Raw genomic sequence first — 10,545 nt, forward strand, 5'->3', positions numbered from 1 at the left:
ATGTACCATCACCATTGGATCTGGAAGAAAACGAAGTCCGTTCAAACGTAAATGTTAGCCACTATGACTATGTAGACACCACATCCGACCACAGAGACTCTCGGACAAACGCACCCGATGCAAATTATATTCACGCTATATAAGCGTTTTGAGTATCCGATCTTAATATTAACTATGTAGTCAGATTTCTGTGTTTTTGAATTTCCATAATCATTGTTTTGCTTACAGTTTCAGTGCGTTTATTGTTAAACGTGTTCAACAATAGTATTGTTTTTAATTGTTTGTTGCCGTATGTGGCAATGACTGTGTTGCAGATATAAATATGTATATGTAACCAAACTGCAACTTGTAATACATGTCTAAGAAGTTTTGTCTAAATACTGTTGAGTTGTTACAGACAGAGTCTCTCAAATACCAAATTCATTTATACAGTCGTTAGCTGGGCGCTGTGCGATTTACATATGCTAATAAACTCATGCGCGTCAAATTGTGTTTTTCCTTTAATGGTGAATATAACAAAACTGATGCAAAATATTTACACAATTACAGATGTATTCACCAATAGCTACATCTTCTCAAATAGACACCTTAACCACTATACGATTATAATCCTCAAATGGCATGCAGACACATGTAGATACATGGTTTTGAATTATCTAAGGTTCATCATGTTGCCTTTTTAAATATCAGAATTAAAAGTCACCGTTGCGATATCTCGTTTCATATATAAAATTATTTCATTTTAAGCTGTCTTGAATAAACAACCTTTAGAAATGACTCAGATTAGCTTAAACAATTTTTCATGTTTGAATACACTACCAATCAGGCGTTTTTTTGTTTTAGATTTCACACATCACCGCAATTTTTCCTCACCGCGGACGTTATCTTCTTACCTATTGTTCACTATTACCCGCGATATAAGCATAACCCCATCGCGTTCACGCTATACGCGGCGTTGCGAAGTGTTAATTAACGGTAATTAAGGAAGCTGTCCACTTTCTGAAGGCTATTCCTTCGTTCCCGTCCTATAAATATATAATTATAGTCAGTTTTATTTATTAAACTCATACAAACTCGACACGTAATCTACAAATCACTCAGTTCGTACTCATAACGTAGATTGTCCCTACAAATTTTGCTTTGCAATAAGTTTAGTAGCAAAGATAATGGTGTGCCTTTTATTATTTTTTCAGGTGAACAATCCATAAATAAAATATTTTTTTGTAAATTAATTTCTGAATGGAGTTGATGTATTTGGGATTATTACATAACTTTCTGCCGAAACGGTATGATGAAATTTCCGAACACCTAATTTGGAGGTTCTGGAGTCCCTCCATGAAATTTGTTACTTCCGGATTCCGGGAAACTTGTGTCGAACGCCGAGTTATTACTCCAATTAATTTTAATAACTTTTCTTGTTTAAACTTTTGTAAAGAAAATCCATTTCCTATTCATATTGCATTTCCTGAAAATCCAATCTGCTAAAATGTAAAAAGTTGAAAAAAATAAATTGTGGTGTATAATTTTATATAACATCCGGTAAAAGATGAAATTGATACGCCTACTAAAATGAATATTCAAATTGGTCGACGGTTACTACCTTACTCTAACTCTAGCACGTGGATATTTTTGGACAAGATCAGAGTAGTCCAGTACGTTTATCATTGACCGACATGTAAATTAACAAGTATGCCTGAATTAAAACTAAAATCAGAGTCAACCATCGATAAATGGAGATAACCGAGAATGCACAACTTGATATCCTCGCCGTATTTATAGATTATATATTCATTTAAGGTCAGCATCTGGGTAGTGTTGTCGAGTAATAGTTATGTAAGATTGTAATTGTATTAGGAGTTTAGCCCAAATACATCCATTTTGAGATCTTAAAATCTACTGACTTGGGTAACGATGTTACCGCAAATATTATAAAAGAAAATAAATGCAAAATTGTCTTTGTATTTGTGGTTGAAGAAACTTCATGAAACTATGATATCAAATTGGAAAATAGCAATATAGTTCTTAGCTAAAATCCATTAAGTCATTTAAGCATACGTGTGCACATACTTAAATTCAGCTTATGTTCGTTGCCCGCCGTCGGAAAGACTCTCAGAGATAAAGTTGTCAGTGCATTTTATTCTCTAACGCTGCAAGAAAGCAACCAATTTCAAATTGAGTTAAATAGTTGCCCGATCCATTGGCTTTCTTGTGACATTACGTCTACTATTGCATTAAAAACACACACACCACAAAGTATTACAATAATAAATGAGTGATTCGCCACAGTCACAAGCGAAGTTGGTGAGGTAACTGATGTTACACCATGTTGTAAAGGACAACTTTCAATAGCTAGATTGCGTTAAAAGAGATGTTATATATCTGCCCGGTAGCTATTGAACGGTAAGCTCCGCCGTCTTGTAACGAATCCAATATGGCGCTTACGTTAAGACAAAAGCAATGGAAATAGTATCAAATAAGGAGCAACATTTGCGGTTAACAGTATTCCCGAAGTATGTTAGACTCATGTGTTCTTATTTCTTATTCGATTTGATTACCCTGCCCAATGTTGTTTTATACCCATCAATAGAGTATCTATAAGGTCGAGAGCATAGAGTATTGCATTTTAAAAATCATGACGGTTACATTAAAACCGTTTCAACACATTTGTATTGACATTTTAATGGTAATGATACTTTCGTCTATTGCCTTGTGGCGTTGAACGTCTGGTTTGATAAATATCAGTTGTGTCTTTTTTGTTTCAGCAATGTGTTTCGAAACGTAACATTGCCGGTCATTGACCGCTTACTGTAAACTCACCAGCTATGAAATTATTTTGTGTTGTTACTGTATTGTGTGGTAACAAATACTTTTGTCTCTTCTTTGAAAAAAAATGCGACCTTCGGATGATTATTTTTTAATAAAACACTACGGACGGGAATCTTCGTATGTTAGAATTAGTTCGTAACACATTCCTGGCTACCACCATTTATGAATTTGATGCTTTTGGTTATTGCATTGCCGTACATGAACGCGCAGGTGTAATTGATAAGTACTGTCGGTATCTGATATTATATAAATTGTGCCAATTCTTTACTTATGTAGTGTTTGCGTTCTTCAAACTTGGATGAGGATCTGTGGTAAAGAAGACGACGCGTACTAGTAGTTGTGGTAAGAAGCGAATGTAGTTTTGTTTCATGCTTTCCGGGAGTTTATTGAAATATAACGGTGGAATTTATCTCGAATATCAGTGAAATAATCGATAAAAACACTGTTTTCTCAGATTTTACTAATTTCATTGTTGCAATAGTAACATAAACGTTTATAATGCCGGGAAGATAATTCCTTCTTGGAACATGACCTATATTATTTATGCTTATTTATCGACTTCCAATAATTGTATTATTTAAGGAATGAATTTCGGGGTTGATGTCATTATCGGGGTATAAACGCATTTGGGCTGGTTAAAGTGTCTGGAGTCCGAAGGACTCCACGCGTATTTTGACCAGCCCATTTGATCTCATATCCTTGATAATGACATCTATTCCGCGATTCTTTACTTAAATTTACACCAATAGTTCATTATTTAATTCAAGGATTGTTAAAAAATACCTTATTTCCTTTCCTGTTAGTTGAACAATCCGACCGTAACCGGAGACAGTTAATCAAATGACGTCACAACAACGCGGGAAAAGATTAACCACTTAAAATAACTTAAACTTAAAATTGAAACACTAATAGCAACAATACGTACATATACTTAACATATCATAAATTATAACTATAAGAAGATAAACAATTTCCGTATATATTGTTATGCGGTGATTCGCGATCCTTCCTTCCTTCCTTCCTTCCTTCCTTCCTTCCTTCCTTCCTTCCTTCCTTCCTTCCTTCCTTCCTTCCTTCCTTCCTTCCTTCCTTCCTTCCTTCCTTCCTTCCTTCCTTCCTTCCTTCCTTCCTTCCTTCCTTCCTTCCTTCCTTCCTTCCTTCCTTCCTTCCTTCCTTCCTTCCTTCCTTCCTTCCTTCCTTCCTTCATGCATTCCTTCCTTCATTCGTTCCTTCATGCATTCCTTCATTCATGCATTCCTTCATTCGTTCCTTCATGCATTCCTTCATTCATGCCTTCCTTCAATTATCAAATCATCAACCGATTATTGGTTTTCAAAGTTCATCGATTTTAGCTACCAACAAATCATCCATTTATACAATTTCATTGGAAACAATTTGAATTGAACATCGAAGATAATTATGTAAACAATAGAAAACAATATACCTGTAAAAACATTGTTTAAAAACTTAAACAATTCAATACAGTATGTTGTGTTTCTTTACTCCTCTAGTATTTTTTGCTCTTAACATCTGTGGCATAACCATTTAGACCCATCCCGCAGATTTTCAGACACCCTGACCATTTCTTCCAAGTTAAACACCCGTCGTGGAACCACGCACATTACATACATCACAGCCGTTCCAATATATCCCATCCTTTTCATCGTGCATGGTTCCCCTCTGTCCACAAACACCACACTAATACTGTTCAGTTATTATTTTTAAAATGTCCTCATTGTCCATTTTCTATGTTTTCTTCTCTTGTTGTCTTTGCCTTTTTCTTTCTTTCTCTACTCGTCTAGTCTGTTTTGCTTCTTCCTACCGTTTCCCTTTTTCCGCGGCGGTTCTTTTTCTTTCTTCGTCTTTCATTTTTCTCTCCACTGTTTTGTTCTCTCTTTTCAGTTTCATCTCGGCCATGTGCCGTTTTCTTTATGCTTTCTTCTCCAGGAGGCATTTTGTTCAAGCTCCATTTTCTTCAAAATCGAACGTATCATACTAGTATGAATAATTTGCGTATATGTACGTAAATAGATCAATAGAGGATATTTTTGTATTTCAGTGTAAGATCGTATTTTATTTTAAAAGTGTCATAGAAGAACATATTTTCACTAGTGGCGAAGATCGTATTTTATTTTACGAGTGTCATAGAAAAACATATTTTCACGAGTGGCGTCTATGATCACGAGTAGAATAAAATACGATCTTACACTGAAATAAAATCTGTTCTTTATGCTTATTTTCCGAGTTTTATAGACTTTTAATTTATTTTCTTAATTACCCCCTTAGGAGTACTATTTACGCCGATACATGTGGGGCGCCCCTCATGCAAAATTATAGCTGTCAATTTTCTAATTCAGGTTTGTTAAGAAAGAGTTCTCTGATATTCTTTTTCATAGTTTATTATTCGCTCGTTTTTAAAGGAAATATTTTATGAACAGTTATCAATGAAGTTTTATAAGTGCATCCATTTTCCAAAAAAAACAACACTCTTTTATTTTAAGCGTGATATGAATACATAACCAAATTACTACGCCGCCATTTATTGAATGAAAATTTGAAAGGTCTTGGCAAAACAATTTCGGATACTCATTGGATATAATACATTTTTCTTAGGTTAAGAGTGTGTTTCATGATGCATTGATATTCAGCCATCTTACTGTCAGAGACCAGTCTGTTTTGCTTAAAGACAGGTCGATTTCCAAGTAATGATGAGGACCACCCTAGTTTGTTGACACATTTTGTGGCGTAGGTGGGGTAAAAAATCAGTAAATCTGTAAATTGTTGTGTGAAATTCCGGGAAGTTCGTATTACGTATTTCAACGACAAAAAAGGGTTGGTAAGGTGGTGGGACAGCCGTTGGATGAGGGAGGGGTTTAGAAAATTGTCTTAAATGCTATAGCTATTTACCGGAAAACACTTAAATTTCCCCTTTCATAAACATTATTACCTCGATGTTGACATGAAAAATGTAAAAGGAAACCGTTTATTATAGTTATTTTAGCTCGGCGAAACATTCACGACCTTTTAATTATTGTAATTTAATACAGAATTCATTACACAAATCGTTTGACCAAGTTTTATTAAGATGGGTATAACATTTCACCTATAATATGAACTAGCTTTTAGCGATTGCTCTTTTTATTAATTTTGTTTTTTTGGGGGGGGGATAAATTATATGTGTACATCGTTCATCTTATACTTTTTAGGTCTAATCAGCCTTTCTCATTTAATTTTGAGGCCTAGAAAACACACATTTTTGCACTGTTCCACAGCGCCAGTGGCCTCAAAATTCTGCAATGTACTCGTATAATAACTAAATTAACTTCCCATGCTCAACATCATTCACATTACGTTTCAGAATTTGTGAGTTATCTTTTGCAGAAATCTGCGCATCGAAAGTGTAGTCCATCGTGCTAATACTTTTAAGGGTTATATCGAGTCATATTAAGTGTAAGTAAGGTCTGGGACCAATGGCAAATCTCAGGTAAGGTCAATAAAGTAGTATAAATTCTTTAAGAGCATGATGATACTCCAGTTTTTGCCATCTTTTAACCATGGATACATTTGTGGCCTGTTGAATGCTTGTGAAGAATGCGTTTTCTGCCATTATTTTTCCACACATAGCCTTGAGCAAAAGATCGTTTTAAGTTAACAAAATTAGGTTGACAAAAATGTATTATCCTACAGAAAATGTGTAACAAGAGGGTTAACGAGGTTTGTTTTGAATTTATCTTATAATGGGGGATAATGTGGCCTCTAAGAGTCTGAACACATTTTTGTTAATTAATATTTGACCTATCAACTTGACCATTATCTGTCTTTAATTCAATATAAATAAGCATATAGATTACGTTCGATGAAGATGTGGCTCTTAAGTTTTATCTTCTTTTTTTCAATATCTAACCTAGTGAATTAATTTTCACCAGGTATGGTCAGACCTAACCAAGCCTTTACTAAGACGCACTGTTTAAGGACATGCTTAACAAAGTGATGAACATTGGAATTCGAGTGATGAACACTGGAATTATGGTAATAAACGTTGAAACTCGTGTGATCAATGCTAGAACTCGGTTTATTAACATTGGAGCTCTGGCGATAAACGTTGAAACTCGTGTGATGAACATTGAAACTCCGGTCATCAATGCTGAAACTCGGGTGATTTACATTGGATCTCTGGCGATGAATGTTGAAAATCGTGTGGTTAACATTGGAAATCGGGCGATGAACGCTGGAACTCGGGTGATTTACGCTGGAAATCGGGCGATGAACGCTGGAACTCAGGTGATGAACGCTGGACCCCGGGTGATGAACGCTGGAACTTTGACGATGACGCTGGAACTTTGATTATGAACGCTGGAACATGGGTGATGAACGCTCGACCTTTGGTGATGAACACTGGAACTCGAGTGATTAACGCTGGAACTCAGGCAATGACGCCAGAGCTCGAGCGATGAGGGCTGGACCTCGGGTAATTATGCTTAAACTCGGATGATGAACGCCTGAACTAGGGCGACGAATGCTGAAACTCGGGCGATGAACGCTCTTACTGTAGTGATGCACATTGCAAATCAGGTGATGAACGCTGGACCTCTGATGATGAACGCTGGAACTCGGGCGATGACGCAATACCTCGGGCGATGAGGGCCGGATCTCGGGCAGTGAACGCCGGAACTCCGTTGATGAACGCTGGAAATCGGGCGATGAACGCCCTTACTCAGGTGATGGACGCTTGAACTCTGGGAATTTACGCTGTAAATCTGGTAATGAACGTTGGAACACCGGCGATGAACGCTCAGCGCATAAACGCTGGAGCTAAGATGATGAACGTTTGAACTCTGGTGATGAACGCTCAAACTCGGGTGATGAACGCCGGAACTCGGGTTATGAAAAGTGATTCTCTGGTGATGAACGCTGGAACTCGGGTGATGCACGCCGTTATTTGGTCAATGCACGCTGATACTCGGCTGATAAACGCTAAAGCTCGGGCGATGGACGCTGGAACTCGGATGATGGACGCTGAAACTCGGGTGATGAACGCTGAATCTCGTGTGGTTAACATTGGAAGTCGGGCGATGAACGCTGAAATTCGGGTGATAAACACTAGATAATGGCGATGAACGCTGGACCTTGGGTGATGAACGCTGGAACTCTGGTGATGAACGCTGGAACTCGGGTGATGAACGCTGGAACTCGGGTGATAAACGCTGGACCTTGGGTGATGAACGTTGGATCTCTGGCGATTAACGCTGGAACTCGGGTGATGCACGCTGGAACTCGGGTGATGAACGCCAGAACTCGAGCGATGAACGCTGGAACTCGGGTGATGAACGCTGGAACTCGGGTGATGAACGCTGAAATTCGGGTGATGAACGCAAGAATTCGAGCGATGGGAGCTGGAACATGGGTGATGCACGCTTGAACTCAAGTGATGAACGCCAGAACTCGAGCGATGAACGCTGGAACTCTGGTGATGAACGCTGGAACTCGGGCGATGTACGCCGGTACTCAAGCGTTGAACGCTGGAACTCTGGTGATGAACGTTGGAACTTTGATGTTGTACGGTCTGGCCACTAGACTTGTCGGCATAAGTAAAAATATAAGAGTAAATCAAAAATCGGTCGTAGCTATTTTGCTTGTAAAGCCTTCTTTAAACACAGATACAATAAAACAATTCAGGCTTATTGATACAATACAAATTGTGTAAGACAATTACACACTATCACCATTCAAATTGTACAAACGCATGTTCTAAGTAAATGTACAAGCTGCATGATTCTGTATGATACTCAAAGTACGGAATATATAAAACAACAAATTAACAAAAAACAATATTCACATGCATTGGATGGAATAAAAACGGTATAGTCCAGCAGAACCCGGAGTGAACCGTGCATTGGCGTATATACAAAATATTTTTGCATTTTCTTAATGGCATGACTGCACCATAACATAATCTAAATGATGCCACTCTGGCATCGGTGGGCATATCTTGGAATTCAAGATGGCGTCCAAGATGGCCACCAACGGACAATTTGTACCCGGAGTGATCAGTGCATTGGCATATATACAAAATGTTTTTGCATTTTCTTAATGGCAAGACTGTACCATAACAGGATCTAAATGATGCCACTCTGGCATCGGTATGCAACTCTTGGAATTTAAAATGCGTCCAAGATGGCCGCCAACGGACAATTTGTACCCGGTGTGAACAGTGCATTGGCGTCTATACACAATGCATTTTCTTAATAGCGTTTCTTACCATAACAGAATCTGAATAATGCCACTCTGGCATCGGTGGGCAACCCTTGGAACTCAAGATGGCGTCCAAGATGGCCGCCAACCGATATAATACTGGATATACCAGCATCTCATGCACTATCCTGTTGTGACACATTGGCGTGTTGTCATGGAATAGGAAAGGAAACAGTTATTAAGGTTCTAAAATCTCAAAAATACACACTCGAGTCTGTTTGAAATAAAACATTCTGATTCTGGACGCCATCGTCAGGGAATTGACGTCCTTTGATGCTGCTTGTTTCGAACTCGACTGAATAAAAGCAATGTTAGACATGAGAATAACTGCATGGGCCAAAAAGGTTGAAAAATCTCCAGTATCAGCACCAACGCTTCAGTCACTCCCCATGCATGTATATGGAAATACGCCGTCAATATTTATGCGAAAAGCTACAGAAACAAACCCAGATCCACTAGAACTTGATCGTTCGGATCATGGTTGGATGCGAAATGAAGATCACAAATTGTTGTCCGACGTTAAAGTTCATATTGATGTACAAAGGGCACCGCAAACTGATAAGGTGTTCATGTGAAAACCAAATGCTGTGCTTTAGTATGCGATGTCTTTGTTATAGCTCTCGACTGACATGCACTGTGTTCTGTGTTTGTCGTGGAGAAATAATGTGCTGTAATGAAGAGAACAAATAGGCAATCAATGAATACGCTTGCTGACCGATGAAACACTTATATCAAAACGTGTCAAATGAAACAACTGTTTTATGTAGATAACTTTAATATACAATTTTAGTCTCTTTTTGTGGTATTATCAGTATTGAGAATATTAAGTACAGCATAATTTCCAGTTTTTATCTCATGTATATTTTTAATATTCTTACCACAATGCTTATTTATCGTAAAAAGAATTAATTAACTAGACGTGGTAACGTAAGTTTCATTACATAATGTATAACATTGACCTCTGCTAAAATTTGCAAATGTATAATCGTAGCATTATTCTGTTCAGTTTTGAGCCATGTTACGGCTTTATATTTTCATAACGATGCTTATCAGTCGTCAAAAAGAACTGAAATTTAGTGGTCGTGGTAACGTATGTTACATTTCATTGTAACCGTGCATTACATGGGTTGTAAATTTGAAATTATGCAGTAAAGTTTTGTCGCTCGGATACAGTTTTATGTTTTAAACACCATGATTATGAATCCCAAAATAAGAAAATGTAAATGAGCTGAGTAGACATTGTAACGTACATTACGTTCATGACATGGTCATCTGCTTAAACTTTCAAACTTTTAATAATTATAGTTTTGCTAGCACGTAGTTAACTTACCAATCACAAACCAATTTGTGATAATTTATACATTCAAACATTAGGACATGATTACATATGATTGACATACTATTTTATGGGAAATACTGAAAGTTCATAATTATTTATCCATTATCACTACCCTTCTTCAAAATTTT

The sequence above is a fragment of the Mya arenaria genome, chromosome 9 (genome assembly GCF_026914265.1).
Source record: "Mya arenaria isolate MELC-2E11 chromosome 9, ASM2691426v1".
In the NCBI taxonomy this organism is placed as follows: domain Eukaryota; kingdom Metazoa; phylum Mollusca; class Bivalvia; order Myida; family Myidae; genus Mya; species Mya arenaria.